The sequence below is a fragment of the Amblyomma mixtum genome, chromosome 3 (assembly GCF_055824585.1).
Source record: "Amblyomma mixtum isolate Tamu chromosome 3, ASM5582458v1, whole genome shotgun sequence".
NCBI classification, from domain to species: domain Eukaryota; kingdom Metazoa; phylum Arthropoda; class Arachnida; order Ixodida; family Ixodidae; genus Amblyomma; species Amblyomma mixtum.
The window spans coordinates 284,554,928-284,574,209 of record NC_143014.1 but is presented as its reverse complement, the minus strand read 5'-3'; the positions used below and the strand labels follow the sequence as shown (position 1 = coordinate 284,574,209).

Sequence of the window (19,282 nt, the reverse complement as noted above, 5' to 3'; positions counted from 1 at the left end):
CAGTTTTATTTTGTGTTCATACTCCTCTTGCTCTTCTTTAGCCACTTGTCAATGCAGCTGGGCCCCATGAAACAGCCTTGTTGATGTACCACCGGTGCATGAGGGCTTGGGAAAACTGGGCAATGCACTCTGCAGAAAAGATTGAAATGAAAGAATTAGGATCCACAAGTTTTTATTCTTGCCAGTATTAGAGTGCTAAAAAAGTAAACTCCGTATTGTGGCCACAGGAATAAAGTGAGCCTAAATCAAGAACCACTGAAGCTATTCGCACTCACAAAGAAAAATAATTTGAGGTTCTTATTCAATATATCATATGCTCGTCATTAAGTACCATCATCAGCAGCATAACTAGCACCACTGCAAGACAAAGGCCTCTCCTATATCCCTAAACATAAGCCTGACGTGTGCCATAATGAGCAAAATAAAAAAGCCATCGTTTTTTGTCCTCTGAAGGCTTTTAGTGGGGTATTAATAAGAGGGAAAATATAAAGGTAACATCAGAAGGGTGACTGCAGTAGCACAGCTGAGATGTCGCAGACGATACACTACGAAAAGAGGCATACAATCCATTCATACATCAGTTGCAAAAAATAAAAACAGCAGCAAAGAAAGGGTAAAACAAACCAGTGTCAATGCTCCAAGCGATATCACTTATTTCCATAATTTTGAGGGACCACATGCAATGAAAATGTGGTGAGGTAGAGTCACAAGCGAAGGCCATTCTGTTCTCGATTTAATTATTACTAACTCTATGCAGCTGAATGCTTTTTCTGGTGTTTTATCTTGTTGTGTTAGTGACCATCTTCCTGTGTTTGCTTGCATTGAGAACGCTAGTACAATAGGAAGTAAGTCCACATCAATCACATACCAAGCTATTACAGAATCATCATTGAAATCCTTTAGGGATTCGCTCATGAAAGTATATTGGAGTAAGATAGCTGAACTTCATGATGCAAATGTTGCCTATAATACGTTTGTCGATTGCTTTAAACAGATATATCACGACTGCTTTCCTCTTGTAACACGTGTGAAAAGTCGCAGAATCCGCAAGCCATGGGTAACGCCAGAGCTTCGCGGAGAAATACAAATGAAAGACAAGCTGTACAGAAAATTTTTGAGCAGCCGGAAGGTTGAGGACCTTGCGGTATTTAAGAAATATAGGAACAAATTGACTAAAAAACTGCGGTCTGCACGAACAGCCTATCACGTGTCACTTCTAGATGTTAAGAATGCTCGAAATGGTGTACTATGGTCGAGATTAAATACACTTCTGCAGCGGGACAGTTCACGCACTGCATTAACAAAATTAAATATTGATATGAAAGGAAGTTTCTGGCGTCGAACTGGCTAATGTATTCAATACTTTTTTAACGAGCTTGGCTATACCCGTGCTATAACACGTGCTGCCGGATCTGACGCTTGCAAATATGTTCGAATTCAGAATGATGAAACAATTTTTCTGCACCCAGTCACGGTAGACGAAGTAGTGTCGGTGATAACAAATCTTAACAATAGCAGTAGCAGTGACATTGATGATATCCAAATACGGCCAGTCAAGCATGTAGTTGACATAATTGCTCCCATACTTGCTCACATCTTTAACATCTGTTTAGAAACTGCAGTTTTTACGGAAAAAATGCAATTAGCAAAAGTTGTTGTTCTTTACAAAAAAGGAGATCGCAACGCCCTCGCCAACTACAGACCAATCTCTATTTTGCCAGTGTTTTCGAAAGCATTTGAGAAAATGCTGCATCTAAGAATGTCAAATTTCATCCATAAATTTAACTTGCTAACACCATTTCAGTTTGGCTTCTGCAAAAGCAAATCCACTGAACTTGCATTACTCCAACAAAAGGAATATATAATAAAGCAACTTGAAAACAAATCTATTGTCATTGGTGTATTTGTGGACTTCTCAAAGGCTTTTGACCTGGTAAATCATAAAATCTTACTAAATAAATTACACTACTATGGTATCCGAGGAAAAGCGCTCTCATTGTTAAGTTCTTATTTGTCGTTTAGACAGCAAGTGGTGTACATAAATGGTATACAGTCTGAACCGAAGCCGCTCTTCTACGGTGTCCCCCAAGGCAGTACGCTAGGGCCTCTACTCTTCAATATTTACCTAAACGATATTGTCAACATTAGCGATAATACAAAGTTTTTCATCTATGCAGACGATACGAGCGTATGTTTTTCGAGTGAAAATGTTCATGAACTTATCAAACAATGTAATGCCACAATGAAAGCTCTTGAGGTCTGGTCTGCAGTTAACCTGATGCAAATAAATGAGAGTAAGACCAAAGCTGTCATATTTAGGCCGAAAAATAAAGTTATCCCACTGCACGATAATATTATATTAAACTCGCGGGCTGTAGAAATTGTTGAGCAGTTTAAATGCCTTGGGGTCATATTTTCTGCCAGTATGTCATGGGATTATCATGTCAATTATATCTTGAAAAATATAGCTCAAATCACTGGTGTTATAGGCCGTCTAAAATACATACTTCCCACAAAAACTAAGATGCTGGTATACAATTCAATATTCAACTCGCATTTAAACTATTGCCAGTTGGTGTGGGGCACTACAACATTCACTAACCTTGAACGAATTCATTTAATGCAAAAAAGATATCTCCGAAATGCATATAATTTACCGTTCCGACATCCCAGTGCAGCTTTCTTTTGTCATTCCAGAGTTATTAAAGCACATAATCTTTATAAATATCGCCTCAGTGTTACTTTTAAAACAGAAATCAAGAAGAATGTAACAAATCTTAAAAATTTTGCAGAACTAAGGAAAAAAGAATCAGTCTATCCAACAAGACGTGGCGAAGAATGGACAGTGCCAACACCTCGACTAAATCTTGGTAGGGAATGCCTTCAGTACACACTTCCATCTCTTCTAAATAGGTATATCCACATTAACCTCGATTTGTTTTCTTTTTCACGTCATGAACTACATAATTTGTTTTTGCATAACATTGTTTAAGTTTCATTATGTATACATATTGCTGTTTCGTGTATTCTCCGGTGCTTCCTTGATGTGCTTGTTTTTTAAAATTGTATAAGCTCTTGTGTTGCCTCCCTGTCAATAATTAGGATTGTAGACTCGTCAAGCTGCCCAAAGGCAGCTTTTTCTACGATTCCTTCATCTGTAGTGCTAGATGGGAAATAAACTTTGATTTGATTTATTCTTCAATGGGAACAGGAAAAATTTCTTGATTTAGTTGTGATGGCATCCTGGTCTGAAGCGGGGCAGCAACATTTAACATTAAGTTGTGGAAAAGTATTGTAGAGTATATGGAACACACCTAAACGAGCGATTTCCCCTTTTATGCAGTGATGTCTGGTGGTCAAATGAGATGACTGATTACACATATGCTGTACCAAGTGTCGCTGTTGGATTAAAGGGAGTTGGTGGCGTAGCATCAAACAGTTTGGTGCAAAATTGAAAGAGCTAGGGAATACTTCAGTTTGGAATCAATAAAAATTATATGCATAAACTGCGCAGCATGGCAAGAGCACACAGATCATGACATCTCCTGATAAACCGAGTGCCCTTGTGGTGCCAGCAGCATGTATCGTGACATGCTCCAAGTATGTGGGGCTGCATCTGGTTAAGGTTTCTCCATACCATTAACCCTAGAGGTGGGAAAGGAGGTCAATACGTTGTGCCAAAACAATGCAGACAAGACAAGGACAACGAAGGAATAAATATAATGGCATGAGTGCTGACTATCGCCAATGTGTATTAGAAACCACGTCAAAATATATACACTGTGGCCTAAAAAAACAACGAACAAAGGGCACCTTGTGTCAACCACATTGCATGAGTGTAAAACAAAACAAAAACTGACAAAGAAGCATTTAAGAGCATGAACTCTTCCTTAGGAAGCGATAAAGAAGGTGTGCTAACACAGTGATTGCGTTTTTTTTTTTTTTAATTTCAGTGGCCTCGATTATCTCACACACAAACTTTTCTGTGTCTGTCAGGCAAAATGCAGAACATGAATTCCGGTTCACTGCGTTTAGGATCTGGCAAACAATTGCAATTGCGACAGTGAATCATCAAAGTTCTCCCGCAAGCTTTGTTCACATCGTCGTGGTGGTCTTTTAAACCTCTCAGTGACACACTTGCCTGTTTTCCCAATGTAAACATAGCCGCATTTCAAGGCGTTCGAACACACTATGTCTTCTGTGCAGTGCACGAAGAGACTCTGATGGATAATCTCGGTTGACTACAGGTACTGAAACTTCATAGGGTTAGAAAAACAATATCGACGCCAACTCGACTGCCTATTTAACCGGTGCGACCAATTGTGGATGTAGGGAAAGGTACGTACAAACTTCCTTTTGGGAGTTACAGTCTCGACGGGGGCACAAAAGGAATGTTTCAACTTCTGCTTAAAGCAATCGGCTAAAGACACTGACAAAGGTTCTGAATATCCAATAAAGGACAAACGGCATATGAGCTGGGCAAAACTGGATGTCATGGCAATCAAACAGGATTTCATTAAGGAATTTTTGAAGCAAAGGTTAGTGACACCTCTTGACCAGCTTAGACTGAACCGAAGAAAATGGTAAAAGTAGCTTGTTTTCCCTTGGCTCGTAAGCCCAACAAGTGTAACCACCCAAGATTGAGATCCAATAAATGTGATGACATATTATCCTCTATAATTTCAGTGGTGATTCAAAGTGGACTGAGGCTTTGACTGAACTCCTCTCTCACCTTAGACAATGCTTCGTCAGGATTGGAGATCCTGCAATAAGCCACGTAACAGCGGCGCTAATAGTTTTTTTTGCAAAAACAAGCTATTCTGAAATGTAATAAAGGTGGACTGAAGGTATGAGCTTAAAAGTGCGACAAAATTATTCACCAAAACGCCTGAGACGTTTGGAATGCCGCTGCTCCATTGAGGTTAATGAATTCTTCAACACATTATTGATCCTGATTGAGGGATGGCGTAATATAAATCCTTGATGTCAACATAGCACCCCATGAAACTGGTGCGAGAGTTATTGTGTAGAAACTGCGTTACTTTCTCTGCAGATCTTACACGAGAGGAGTCATCAATGCTCAGCAACTTAATTTTATATCGCAAAGCGAAGGCGATTTGTTTCTGACAGGTTCCATTCTCTTAAACTACAACCCTCAAGGAGCAGTCACCTTTATGGGTCTTTGCGGTAAAGAAGATAGCTGGACAATTTTTCTTACTGAAGTTGGTGGCATTAGCCTGATGGTTAAACTCTAGATTGTTAATGTTTCTCGGCATTGGACTTTCCTTTTGACAAATCAGATAGTAAGTGGCACTCAAATTCAGAATACACTGCATCTGTGGCCTTGGACTGAAAGGCGCCTTTCGATACGACCACAAAACCACCGTTTATCAGCAGTTGAAAGCAAGAGGGCCCACCCTCTTAAATACGACACAGTTCGGCCTGTGGGCAAGTTCCTAAAGAGGGTTCAAACCGTGACACTGCATCAAAACATCCCGAAACACACCTGTCACACTCAGGTCTGTGCGTGGAAAAGGCAACTCGTCAAACCATGGCAAGCATCTCCACAATAGTTCTCTTCGGAGGAACGGAAAATTTTGGTCCATAAGCACTTCAAGGACCAGACGAGGCAGCGACTCCAAGCTGAAGGTGTGCACCTTGTTGTCAAACTCTTGTGCCTGAAAACAAGCCAGGGAGTGGCTGGTTGACGGTGTCACGCACCGTTGACCAGGTGAAAGCCATCTGGAATGCCACTTTGCAGCCACTTTGCGCTCACTAGCCCGGAGCAGAGAAGCCAAGGCACGAGTGTCTGAAAACAAGGTGCACAATGTCGACACTGAGTTGCTGCCTCGTCTGCTGCTTGAAGCATATACGGGCCAAAATTTGCCATTGTTCCTTCGAAGAGGACTATTCTGGAGCTGTTTGCCATACTTTGACGTCTTGCCTTCCTGTGCCTGGACCTGAGCATGACAGGTGTGTTTCAGGGGGCGTTGGTTGATGGGGTGTCGTGGTTTGAACCATGCCAGGAACTTGCCCGCAGGCTGAACTGTAACGGGTTTAAGACGGTGGGCCCTATCGCATTCAACTGCTGATAAAGAAGGTGGTTTCGTGATCATGTCTAAAGGCGTCTTTCTGTCCAAGGCAACGGAGGCAGTTAATTCTGAGTTCAAGTGTCACAAAACAGCTGATTTGTTAATAGCAATGTCCAGAGCCAAGAAACTATGTAATAATCTAAAGTTGAACCATCTGGCTAATGTATCAACTTCAGCAAGAAACTAGCAGAGGTGCCAATGAGAGGTCAAAAGACCACCGTTACGATGTGAACAAAGCTAGCAGGGAGAATCTGATGTTTCATTGTCGCGACTGCGACCGTTTGCCACATCCTTTATGCTGTGAGGCGTAATTTCTTGTGCTGCATTGTGCTAGACAGACACAGAAAAGTTTGTGCATGGGATGATCGAGGCCACTGAAATTGTAGAAAAAACGCAATCAATGTGTTAACACACCTTCTTTATCGCTCCCTAAGAAAGAGTTCATGCTCTTAAATGCTTCATATTCAACTTTCGTTTTGTTTTTGACAGATCCAAAGTGAATGTTACAAGGCGCCCTTTCTTCATTCTTTTTTTAGGCCACAGTGTATATATTTTGATGTGCTTTCCAATAAACCTTCTTGAAAGTCAGCACTCGCACCGTCGCATTCCTTCCTCATCTTTCTCTTCTTTGCGCTGTTTTGACACGATGAATTACAAACAAGACCATTCATCCGTCTTGCAAAAGTCAATACAGTCAGAGTAGCTGAGATAGTTGGGGCATCCTTCTGAATAATGCAGTCATAAAGACAAGGTTGGGTCATAAAGACAAGGTTGGGTCATAAAGACAAACACTGTTATTGAATGGCTAATATTAATGTACTTTAGTAATGTGCTTGGTTTGGTTTATGGGGGTTTAACATCCCAAAGTGACTCAGGATGAGGGACGCCTTATGATTTTGCATATTGATATGCTGGGCTTCATAAGAGAAGAAGTACAATAGTTCTTTAAGGCCAGCCGTAGAACAGGAAGCAATGAATCTACACTAATATCAAAGAATGAAGGCTCAAGCATGAGAGTGTAGCTAAAAGGTTATAATGACAAACATGAAAAGCTTTGGAGAAATTCAAGTCGATGACACTTGCCTAAAATAAAGAATCTGAATTTGGGTGAAAATCTGTTGTGAATTCAAAAAGTTGGATTGCACATTAGTAAAGAGAATGGGAGCCGTGATGACTGGTATAGAAATATTAGTTTGAATTATGGTGGCAAGTAATATGCGGACTCATTTCGTGCTCTAACAGTTCATGCAAAATGCACATCAATAAAATAGGAGAACAGTTTGGGGATCAGAACGGTTTCCAGCCTTAATTATTGACAGGTCAGCTTCAGGTTGTCACGGATAGAACCAAGAGGTTTGGATTGGCTAACAATTATTGGTAAAATCTGTCTTCAGATATCCTCAGTAGTTTAAAGTATGTCAGAAGGCTTCTCACACAGCCCTCAGGTACTCGAAAGCTTGTGCTTATCAATGACTTTCGAGACATGATGAGAAGCAATGGTTAATGCAGTGAAATGGGTAACAAATAACTGATTTTTCTCAAGAAAGTGCCCATGGAATATGCTGTCAAACAAATTCCCAAGGATCCTTCAATTAAGCCCAAAATGACAGTTTATGGGTAGCCACTTTGTTATAACCATCACATACAAAAAAAGAGACACCAGAAGCCCTCCTTATTCACTGAAAACAAGGGAGAATTATGAGACATCATTCCGGCACACAAAATCACACGGATGAAGAGAGTAGACTCCATGGACACCATATTTCAACTGAGGTTTATTCCACAACACAGGCTTTTTATGTGCAAAGGGGTACTAGTGATCCCTGGGGCTGAAAAGTATTTCCGCCACCAGATAACAATTATTCAGGACGGCAAAAACCAAAACACAAAAAAACATAGGGGTAAAGGTATCTTGCCACTCACATTAAACACATCGGCACGCCTATGCATCACCTACCTGGCTGACCCAACAAACATATTTGCCTCCAGATAATCTATTTCTTTTTCTGGAGCGCTGCAGAAGGGCTGCTGACGTAATTCTCTTTTTCAGCAGAGATACAAAAGGCTTAAAAAATTTCCCAGCCCTTTCAAGTGCTAAACTTGCACAAGGCATGTGTTTCTTTCAAAAACGCCTTGCATGCTCGCTTGTGCGAGCAAAGGCGAATGTGCTCAGCTAAATGACCTCTGCCACTTAAAGGGGTGGAGACACCAAATTTGTGGTTCGGGCGTTCTTAGTTTCAAACGTTTCTTATGGCTCCAGGAAGCATGATACACACTCAGAGATTCATATATTCACAGTGAATAATTTATTATCGCATTTTTAGGTGAACGATTTTCGGTTTCGGTTTCGGAACGCCGAGTTGGACAGTGACGTCACAGAGGGGGAAGATCAACTACTTCGCTTGGTCACGTGGGTCCACAAAAGTTGTGACGCACCTACTGCTGCATCGTCTGCTTTCTCACACACGTGCTGACCAGCGCATGAAAAAAAACAACAGCATGTCTAGTACCAGCAGCTCGGATTCTGACGGATCTGAATCCAATGAGTGAGGACATCAACTTTTTTTTTTTATCGCACGCTAATATCGCCTTCGCGGGTTCGCGTGAGGATGCGAAGCACTTTGGAAAATGCCAGTAAGCATCACTGCGCTGCGCCCACAACCGGTGTCACACTTCGCCGCCGTGCAGCAGTACCTGAGCGCTGCTTGGGTTGGTGTACAAATATCACAAGAAAAGACAAAATCGCCTTCTTATCAGAACTGCCAGCTATACTCGAGCAGCGACAAAGCATGCCTGCTTATGTTGGGAGCTTTCGGCAACGGCACCGCTCGCGGGCGCTCCGGGCGACGAGCTCTGCTGCTGCCTGGCTGGCTGCCGTGGTCGTCGCTAGGCCTATAGCCTGTTTCGCAAGCGGCCGGCGCTTCGGTAGTCGCCTGCGCTATAATAAAAGGAATACTTTTCACAAATAGTTTTAGTGTCAACAGCATCATCTCACAATAAAATAATAGTATGGTCAATCTCCTCGACGCTTTCGGCAGCGGAGCTAGCGGGCGCCAGGCGAGCCGGACCCCAACGTCGGGCCAGCGGCAGCTGCGAGGCGGTTCTGGCAAGAAAATTGCTCATATCACCGTTGTTACCTCTACCAGCAGCTCAGTATTGGTCAGCGATCCTCAAAAATGACACTTTTTTCACATTTCTTGTACCATGGTTTATTATTTACGTCAAGAACACTCCTTAGCTCGCTTTTATGACGTCGGCAGACGGTATCCAGGCTGGCCGACCGACTGGCAGGCACGGCGTACTTCACGTCCGCACAAAACAGCCATGCTACCAGTAAGGATGCTTCCTAGATTCGAGATACGACAGCATGACTGTACTGAAAGTGGATCTTTCGGCAACGACACTGCCTGCGGCAACGCCGGGCGACGACCTGCGCGCTGGTCCCAGACTGCCCTAGTCGTCGCTAGGCCTGAGCTGGTTTCACGACCGACTCCGCAGCTGAGGGCGCTTCGGGACTGGCCAGCGCTCAGAAACGTGCTCCGCTCGGCACCCCTTTACTGTGAACTCGTCCCACAATAAAAGATATGTTCGATTTCCACGACGTCTTCAGCAACAGAGCTAGCAGACGGCAGGCGAACCGCACCAGGTAGCAGCAGCACAAAACCGATATGGGATGAAATTTGCTTGCATCGCAGTCATCACTTCTATCAGGAACTCGGTATTTGCCAACGATCGTCAGAAACGATGCATTTTTGATATTCATATATCCCAGGGTTTGCTATGAACGTGAACAAACAATACTGTCGAGTTCTTCGGATGCCGGTGGTCGGCACGAAGACTGGCGCAGGCCGCCCGGCTCCAAGGAGTGCGCCCTATTTCATCATGACGCTGCCGCTCTCCGGGCTCGCATTGGTTGCCGCTTCCCGTCGTTGCGTTTGTCGCGAGCGGCTCGCCGTTGACATCTAGCAGGCCGGACGCAGGCGACGAGCTGCAATCGGACGCTGCGACGCTGTTCGCAACGGCGCGCCGCAAACCGAGCGAGTGGCGGTTAGCAGCAAATGCGGCTCGCTGGTGCGTCGACTGCGCTCACGCGGCTGTGCCCCGCTCATCATACGTCACTGTATTTTGGTATGACGTCACTAAAACTTTAATTTGTTTACCCCCTTGTGACGTCAGCGTTGATAGCGCTATCGATGGGGTCTAGATCGTGAGAGTGAGCATTTAGGTAATCTTTGGAACCGAATTAAAATATTTTTGAAACGTTTGTTGCGTCCAACACCTGGCTGTGAGTGCCCTTGCATACATAGGAATCCCATAGCAGGCTTTTTATAGCTTCAAAATTTGGTGTCTCCACCCCTTTAATGAATCAGCTGTCCTGCAATGTTCAAGCAAGCGTTCATTGATGCAAGCCTCGTCTGTCTAATGTAATGTTTGCCACAGGCAAGGAGGATGCTGTACACCATGTCAACCTCATGTTTAACGAGGGGTTTGGTGTGCTTAGTTTTGTAGGCAGGCTTTTTCGTAACGTCATTTATCAGGTGGCACATGCATCCCAGCTTTCCCAAGCTGAAAATACGACATGTACATTGTGTTTGTCACTGGCCTTCTTGAGGCGGTGTGACACCTGATGGCAATAGGGCACAATGACAGGTCACTGTTGCGAATGTGCGTTGTCTTCAGGCTTGCGCTGCCAGCACACTTCATCTCTCGAACCTCGCTTTCTACCACTAAGGCTACAATTTCTCCTGTGAAAACTGCCTGCTCCAGTCTCCTTACTTGCGCATTGATGCTGTCACAGAGTCGTGACAGCGTCAATGCCGAAGTAAGGCGACTGGAGCAGGCAGGCAGAAAAAGAAATAGATTATCTCAACGCAAATGTGTGTTGGGTCAGCCAGGTAGGCAATGTTTAGTCACGCCAATGCATTCAACTTGAGTGACAAGCTAACCTTACGCCTATGTTTTTGTTTTTGCAACCTTGAATAATTGTTACCTGGGCGAGGAAACACTTTTCAGCCACAGGGGTCACTAGTACCACTTTGCATGTAAAAAGCTCATGTTGTGGAATCAACCTCAGTTGAAGTATGGGGTCTATGGAGTCTACTCTCTTCGTTCATGTGTTTTTGTACACTGGAATGATGTCTCATAATTCTACCCAGAACCAATTAGCTCAGCTCTCCATGCTTAGCAAAAACAAGGCAGCAGTAATGAAATCAGTTCTCATGTGTGCACTTTTTCTTTTACATCTGTGACCTGCGATGAGTGGCATAAAAACACATATTTAAGTTAACACACATGCATCATAATGTTAATATTCGTAGTCAAATAGTATCACATAATGCAGCCAAAAACATGCAGACATTTCGCACTTCATGCATAGAATGCAACGGTTAAAAGACGAGCAATATTGAATGTAAAACTTCAAATGGCCTGCAACCGGCCCATTCTGACAGCCAACTAATATTACTCATATAAACATGTAAACATATCAGGCCAGAGCTATCCAAACTGCTCCAAGCAGTAGCATTAAGGAAAAGAGCAATGAAAGTAAGAGAACAATTCATGGCAACCACAAGAACAAAGCACAATGCAGTAACAACTTACAACACAGCTTTTGACTTCATCTGGTGGCCACAAAATCCATGCCATTGACTCGGACTGGAAGACAGATGTGCCACCTGCGGATACCAATTTCCCATTATCACTATGACAGGAGTACAAAAACAAGCATGCGAACTCGGTCCAACAGTGAATATCACATGAATGTAAAAAGATCAGAAAAAATATACTTGCCCAAGTATACACCTCAATACAAAGGAAAACTACCCTGTTTAAAATGCATCAGTTCCCCTAGCACTAGTAAAGGAATCTTGCTATGAGCAAAACAAATCTGCGTTCGAAAGCGTAGATAAACATCGTAATAACTGAGACAATTATTGCGTCACTTGTTTTCCTCAGAAACCAATTTTCAAACAGCAGAGTGATCGAAATGCAAGATCCTATACTCTGGGTAGCCAGAAACGCTATCGGTATCATAAAAAAAAAATCTTCACATACTCATTTAAAAATTAGATCCTGACGGCCGGAAATTAACTTTCGTTGGTAACTGCAACCTGAGACAGTGCTTTCTTTATAGTGGGGTTTGAATTCAGATGCGGAAAATGGGCACTGATCGTATTGGAGGGTTCCGGATTAATTGAGACCACCTAGAATTTCTTAACGTGAGCTGACATCGCACAGCACAGGGGCATTCTTTTTTTCATTTCACCTAAATCGAAATGCGGCTACTGCCATCAGGATCGACCCCACGACCTAAGGTTCAACAGTCTAGGGCCAAGCAAAAACCGCGGCGAATAAAAAGTGTTTCAATCCCCCTCAAAGTGCTAACGCTATCTTGAAAGACAATCATACATTTTACGCACAGCCAAAGTGCCGGTCCTTGAAGCGTGCGCGGTGGTGTGAACAAGCATGGGCAGAAACGCGTAGAACGAGGCATATACGAGGACAAATCTGTGCTCAACAAGAAACAAAACGCGCAAACATGCGCATACCAAAATCATGCAAAGCTAGCGCACGCACGGTCGCATCCCCTTTGCCAAAACAAGTACCGACAGCGACAATTCTTGGCAGAGCAACTCACCGCGGCGACAACAAAAGCGCCTTAAACGCTTTTTATAGCATTGAACACGAATACTGCAGCAGTACGACAGGTCACCGTTCCAGCATTATATGCTTCGGATAATGCACGAGTACTGCTTACCTTTTCAGATGATTGCGTAGTCGTGCAGAACGCTGTTTGCCTTCGTGTCACGGGCACTACACCAACCAGTGAGAGTTCAGCACGAGTGCTACGTAGCCGGCACTCTCTACCACGTAGTCACACAGAAGAAAATATTCCGGGCCTTATTTGGAACATTTCCACCGTGCCACTGCCCGCGCGTCTTTGTGCCTGGACACCCATCCTGGACTACACAAAGAAGCGCACAGACTGAAAAGTTAGAGAGACCAGAAAAATGTCACTTTGCCTCGAATAGGCTACGTCGACAGCACTGCGCGATTGTGCACCCTTGAGCAAGAAGAAACACACGCAAACCACAACACAGTTCACGACGGCTCACAATCCAAGTAGCGAATTGTAGCAAGCGCCGAAGCGCGATGCACGCGACGCAGCACCCGAACCGCCATGAGGGTTATACAGAAAAACAGCTACCGGCAGCCACCTGGCGGTGACAACCAGTTTTTGTTTCGGTTTCGTTGTGAAAAAGCTTGTATCCTACTTTTTATTTTATTTTTGGTATTTTTATTTTGTATTCAGCCGTATCGGCATCCACAGAAATTGCAGCGATTGCGAGCAATTACCACTGGTAGAAACGCGCGAATTAACGACCTGTTGCTTGCGCTGCGGTTGAAAAATGCCTGAGTTCTCACGGCAGTATGGCTTGCTGCTTTGCTCATTCACGAAATTACATGCCGATTTCTGTTTGTATGGGGAAGTTTTTTTTTTATATTGATGGGAGATCAGCAAGGCTAACAAAATACCCAACGTAGCAGTCGTAGAGAGTAGGTTGTCGTAAAAACATGGTGACGCTGTTTGATCGGCAGCACGACGTGAGAGGCGGCCGCGTTGAAACGCGCGTCGAGAGAACAACCTCCATGGTATATGCTTTCTTGAGACTACAGTGAAGGTGTGCATTTTTTATAGTGGAGTTCTCTCATCCAACGTGAAAACCAAATCAATTCTTAGTATGAAATATGCTATGTAATTTATATCCTCATATTGTGTTTATATATATCTGCATTTCTATTTTGAAAAACAGTGTTGTACTGGTAATTGTGTACCAAGGTGCATGTATAAGAGTGCAGCCTTGTCGAAGTATTCTGTGTATATATTTGTATTCGTAACCCTTCTACAAAGAAGCTGTGTGGCCAGCTATGTGGTTAACAATTTGTTAATTGAATTAGTATGTCTTGAAATGCACGCTCAATAAAATTTTCTGAATGAAATTGAGTGTTCGGATTCAGGCATGCAGGGCTCTGCAAACCTGCAATTTATTATTTTGTGAACAATGAAGTTAAACTTTTTCTAAAATATTTTGCTAATGATAATCTAAGCCCAAGTATATAAGTCGTTACTTTTTAAAAAAATTTTCTGAAACTGTCAAGTCAACAAATGCACGTGTAAAAAAGAGAAATTTGTCTTGCAGTTTTTATTCTAACAGCATAAAGTGCCAAGTGTACAGTCTTTGTCAAAAGTAACCAGGCTGCATGGTTTGCTTCTAGCTTGTATAGTGGAGCCCTTGTGTTATTCCTAAGGATCAAAACGTGTTGGAAGGTAATAAGACCCTCAGTCCTTACCTTTAGCTACCATTCCAGCTTTAGGGAAGCTGTGAGGTATCCACTGTATGAGCTAGAAGCAAACCATGCAGCCTGGTTACTTTTGACAAAGACTGTACGTTTGATGGATTTGACCCACTGAGATTCATGGTTGAAAAACAGCGCACAAAAGACTAGACACAAGAGTAAGGCGACGACAGGACAAGCGCTGAACTCACAACTAAGGCTTTATTTCGAAAACCTGGGTATATAAGGAAGGCATAATCATGAAAACAAAATTGAACGAACAAAACTATGACAAAGATAAAACTATCGTGCGCCCGAAGCCCAGAAACCGCCAAGAAACGTGATCTCGTTATCACTTAAAGCAACCGAAGGTTTGCTAACGCAGCCCCGTTGCTCCGTTGCGATGAAGTATGCTTCTGCTACTTCCCGCGTGGTTTCACCACGCGGGAAGTAGCAGAAGCATACTTCATCGCAACGGAGCAACGGGGCTGCGTTAGCAAACCTTCGGTTGCTTTAAGTGATAACGAGATCACGTTTCTTGGCGGTTTCTGGGCTTCGGGCGCACGTGAAACCACGCGGGAAGTAGCAGAAGCATACTTCATCGCAACGGAGCAACGGGGCTGCGTTAGCAAACCTTCGGTTGCTTTAAGTGATAACGAGATCACGTTTCTTGGCGGTTTCTGGGCTTCGGGCGCACGATAGTTTTATCTTTGTCATAGTTTTGTTCGTTCAATTTTGTTTTCATGATTATGCCTTCCTTATATACCCAGGTTTTCGAAATAAAGCCTTAGTTGTGAGTTCAGCGCTTGTCCTGTCGTCGCCTTACTCTTGTGTCTAGTCTTTTGTGCGCTGTTTTTCAACCATGAACCTATACCAACTCGCCCAACTTAACGTTCTACTAAGCCACTGAGATTGTTAGTGCATTGATGAGTTTCATTTTGTCAACCATATAGGCACATGCATGCAGTATCTGCTGCCCAGCATCGGTCATTCAAATACAGCCATGGTTTGTGCCATGCCAAACAAGTAGGTACAGTCGTGGGTAAAAAAGATTAGCACACATGACGGAACACCAGAGCGCCGGAATGACAACCCTTAGCGAAAAGAGGATGTGCTAAAAATGCATTTCAAACGTATTGTATTAATTTCATATTTATTTCGCATTTTTTTGTCCCTATGCTTAAACTGCAATACGAATGCTTTCTAAGTATACTAGGAATAATATTTTAAACGTTCTTAAAAATACGTGAAAAGTACATTTTTGCCCGCTTAGCATATTTATAATGCATTAAAAATATAATAAAAATATACATTAGAAATATACTAAAAATATACATTTAATACATTAGAAATGTGTTTACTCGGGCTTAAAAAAAGTCTACTGGGCGGCTCCATGGAATGACACGGGTTAATTCATCAACTGGAGAACAAATCGTACACGGGTATTTATGATTAATCAACAGGAGTCTGATATAATAAGGTCACGTGATTGAATGGGAACGGCAGATACCTACATACAGCATACCAAGACGACAGCGACACAGCAAACAACAAATCCTACGTCAAGCGCTATACTTGGCTTGCCGTATATATACCCAGCGAAGCGACGCACTATTTTGCACGGTGATGCCTTTTTTTGCGCAAATACTGTGGGCTTCCAAATTATCGCAGAAGTACCCTACTGGTCGCGTTCGAATCTGGGATTAATTGAGAACGGAATTGCTAGTTGAAACTTGCGTCAGGCACAGGTCAGGAGTCGAACTGTCAACCAACAGATACATGGGCGTGTAAGGGAGCCGGTCTGCCCTGCCACACGGGGTCCTTTCCGCTGGCTTATTCGGACCCAGAAGTACCCAAGGCGCTTTTGCTGGTATAATGCTATCACGTTCTCACACGGAAATGTTCGAATGACATTGAGTGGAATGGCATTCGAGAATAGGAATGACATTCGGACTCGATGGACTGCCGCGGTGCTGCACGACACTTTCGAAACGCATTCGAAAGCCTCAGCTCGTTTTCAGTGTACAGCGACGACGACGACGGCGGTCACACTAGTCCGACAACGACAGTATATATCACGCTGAACAACAGCATGTAATTATAGTGAAATATCTAGTTTACTATAATATGATTCTAGAGGGACACGTTTTTCAGGCCAACGACACCGACGAATCCGGTCGGCGGCCGGTCAGCATTGTCGGCGGCTGAGCGAGAGCACGGTGATGAGGCGGCGGTGTGTATATGCTCGCGCTTCTAAATGAGCGAAACGAACGGCTATATTTCACGTGTGCATACCTGAACACTCAACAGCGATAAGCGCTTGCCAAATCAGTTTCAATCGACGACGGCTCTGTTCCCTTCCGCGACGACTAGGCCCAGCGAGTTCGCAGGGTTGGATCTGTGATTTCGGCGGTTGTGAAGAGCGAATCACAAGCTTTAGTGAATGCAAACATGGGCGTCCGGAGGGGGGGGGGGCAAGGGGGGGCGGCTGCACCCCCCTGGAAAATCACTCACTCGAACCGTGAGTGATGGCCGCACGCCAGGGGCGGTGGTGCGCTCAGCCAAAAGGGTAAAAGCAGCCCCGCTTCGACGCTTGGTCACATCTGCGAAATGCCGCGTCCGGGCGCGCGTCGTTCCGCCGTTTTCAAACCACGCCACCGCCAGCTCTGCTGAAGGACGACCTGTTGCAGACATGCAGCGGCACCGGCGAGCATGTGCTTCGAGCCGTCTTGAGATGGGTGTCTGTTTCTTTGATCTCTAGAGAGATAGCGACACGGAGGCAGACAGTGCACAGGGCACAGGTCACTCGCTATAATCATGATACGTTCGTACGCCGGCCACCGATGAATTCTTGAGGGGGGAAGGACAAATCCGCCGTGTCCACCCCCGCTTTGTCGGGCTGCTCAAGGGCAAGCGGGCGACGAGTTGGCGCCGCCGCCGCGCGCTGTCTCCTCCGATCCACGGGAGAGCTCGGTGCGGTAGAAGCGCCGCTTTCAGAACCTTCGGCAAAGGGGATTAGCTGCTTTTGTTCACGGCTACGCAGTCTCCAGAGGCGCCCCCACACCAGCGTTCCTTGCGTCTTCTCCGAAAACCAGCGCCTTTGGTCAACGCAGCCCGATGGCGCCTGCCTGGCTCGCCTGTCACCTCTGGCTGGGCCTCAAATCACAACAGCGCCCATGTACTGTGCGTGTCAGTGCATGGTAAAGAGACCCAGGTGGTCGACATTATCCGAAACTCTGTACTACTCCGTCCCTCATAGCCTGAGTCGTTTTGGGGCTCTGAACCCCATAAAAGCACAAAAACAAATTTTCCGGCCGAATTAGTTGCGGGTGTCCCTTCCCCTCGGAAGTCGCGCGGCGTTCCTTACACCCCAAAAGTGCGCATTCGTGGATATTGTGGCAAGTAAGCCCTTGCACGTGTGCGCGCCTCTGTGTTTGTGCTTCGGTGTTTTTAGTGGCGGGTTGTCAACGAAGGTGAGAACAACCAAGACAGCGGACGAGAAAACGACGAGCGGCGAGCAGTGTGTGTGCGGTTGCTCGACTGTGCGGATGCGCGAGCAAGATGGAGCGAGGTGTATGAAGCTGCGAGCGTGCATTTATCTTGTAAATAAGTTTTCGTTGTATATATAGTCATCTTTTGTTTTCAACGTACTCGTTCAACCATTTTTCCAATCAATATATATGATAACTGTGCACTGAGAGCGTGTAATGAAGCACAGAAATGAATTTATCACCCGTGTAACTACGCAATTCGCCCAGAAAAATCCGAGGCGCCTACAGTTGCTGTTCAAGGAAGACTGACTGAGTGACTGTAGTTGCGTGTTTGTGAACATATTGCGCTGTGTGCTGGTCATCAATTCGGGTGAGTCGAGAACCCGTATGCAGTAAGACTGAGCATTTCGAGTATTGATAGTATCTTTTTGCATTTTTATTAATTTTAATTGTTTCTTTGTTGATAAACTCCAATGTATCTCTACAATCCGCGCTTTAATTTGCTGCTTGTAATTTTCTTTCATGTGTGTATTTTACTTATTTTTTATTTATATATAAATAAATAAATTTACTCCGCAAATAGTGCCTTTTCGCTACGAATATACCCCCCCCCCCCTCCGGCGCCAACAACCAATGGGCCCCCCCCTGCAAAAAATTCTGCGGACGCCCTTGAATGCAAATGGTCACCAGGTGTAGTTTTGGCAACAGTGACCTGAAATCAACTATTGCTTACATCGCAGGGCACGCGTACGATGAACGGGAATCGCCGGTGTGACCCAGACTGCCGAGCCGTGCTTTACGGCCAGCAGCAGTCGTCGCCGTCGCTAGCTTGTGGATAACAAGTTAGGCCGTTTCAGTTAAAGCGAACAGTCGCCATACATACTTCTGGATAAAGTAGTTTAAAAAAAAGTACTGGTCACGTCGGAGAAAGCCGGGACAAGAAGCGAGAAGCGCCAGTCCTGCGCGATGCCAACAACCCGGCTTTCTCAGGCGTGCGATCGCATCATCGCTTCCCACACATTGTAGCACTGCGTAAACAATCACGAGTACAACCAGTAAAAAAGAAAACAGATTGTTTATTAGAACCAAAGCGCAGATTGCGTTTTATGTTATGTAAACAAGCGATGTAAACAACAGTATGAGTGCAGTCGTCCTCATCGGCGCACTCCTGGGGAAATTTCATGCTGACGCGGTTAATATTCATTGGCGTAATATTATCTTCAAGCACTCCCTTAGACAGAACCCATGTAGCATCGTTAGATGACATTCGGCTGGAAGGCATTCGAAGCGCCCGTGTAGCAGGGGTATAAGTGGTGATCACCTTCCTGCTAGAAGTTACCATAAACGAAAGGATGACAAGAA

The 19,282-nt window shown here is 44.4% G+C and overlaps 1 long non-coding RNA gene across 1 annotated transcript; it reads right to left on the bottom strand.

The window, feature by feature from the left end:
* Positions 1–2: 2 nt before the first annotated feature.
* On the bottom strand, positions 3–13,358 carry LOC149355066 (uncharacterized). Its single transcript, XR_016291429.1, has 3 exons — positions 12,850–13,358; positions 11,694–11,767; positions 3–129 (listed from the first exon to the last, which is right to left on the bottom strand). It is a non-coding gene; the product is annotated as an uncharacterized LOC149355066 (long non-coding RNA).
* Positions 13,359–19,282: the final 5,924 nt, after the last annotated feature.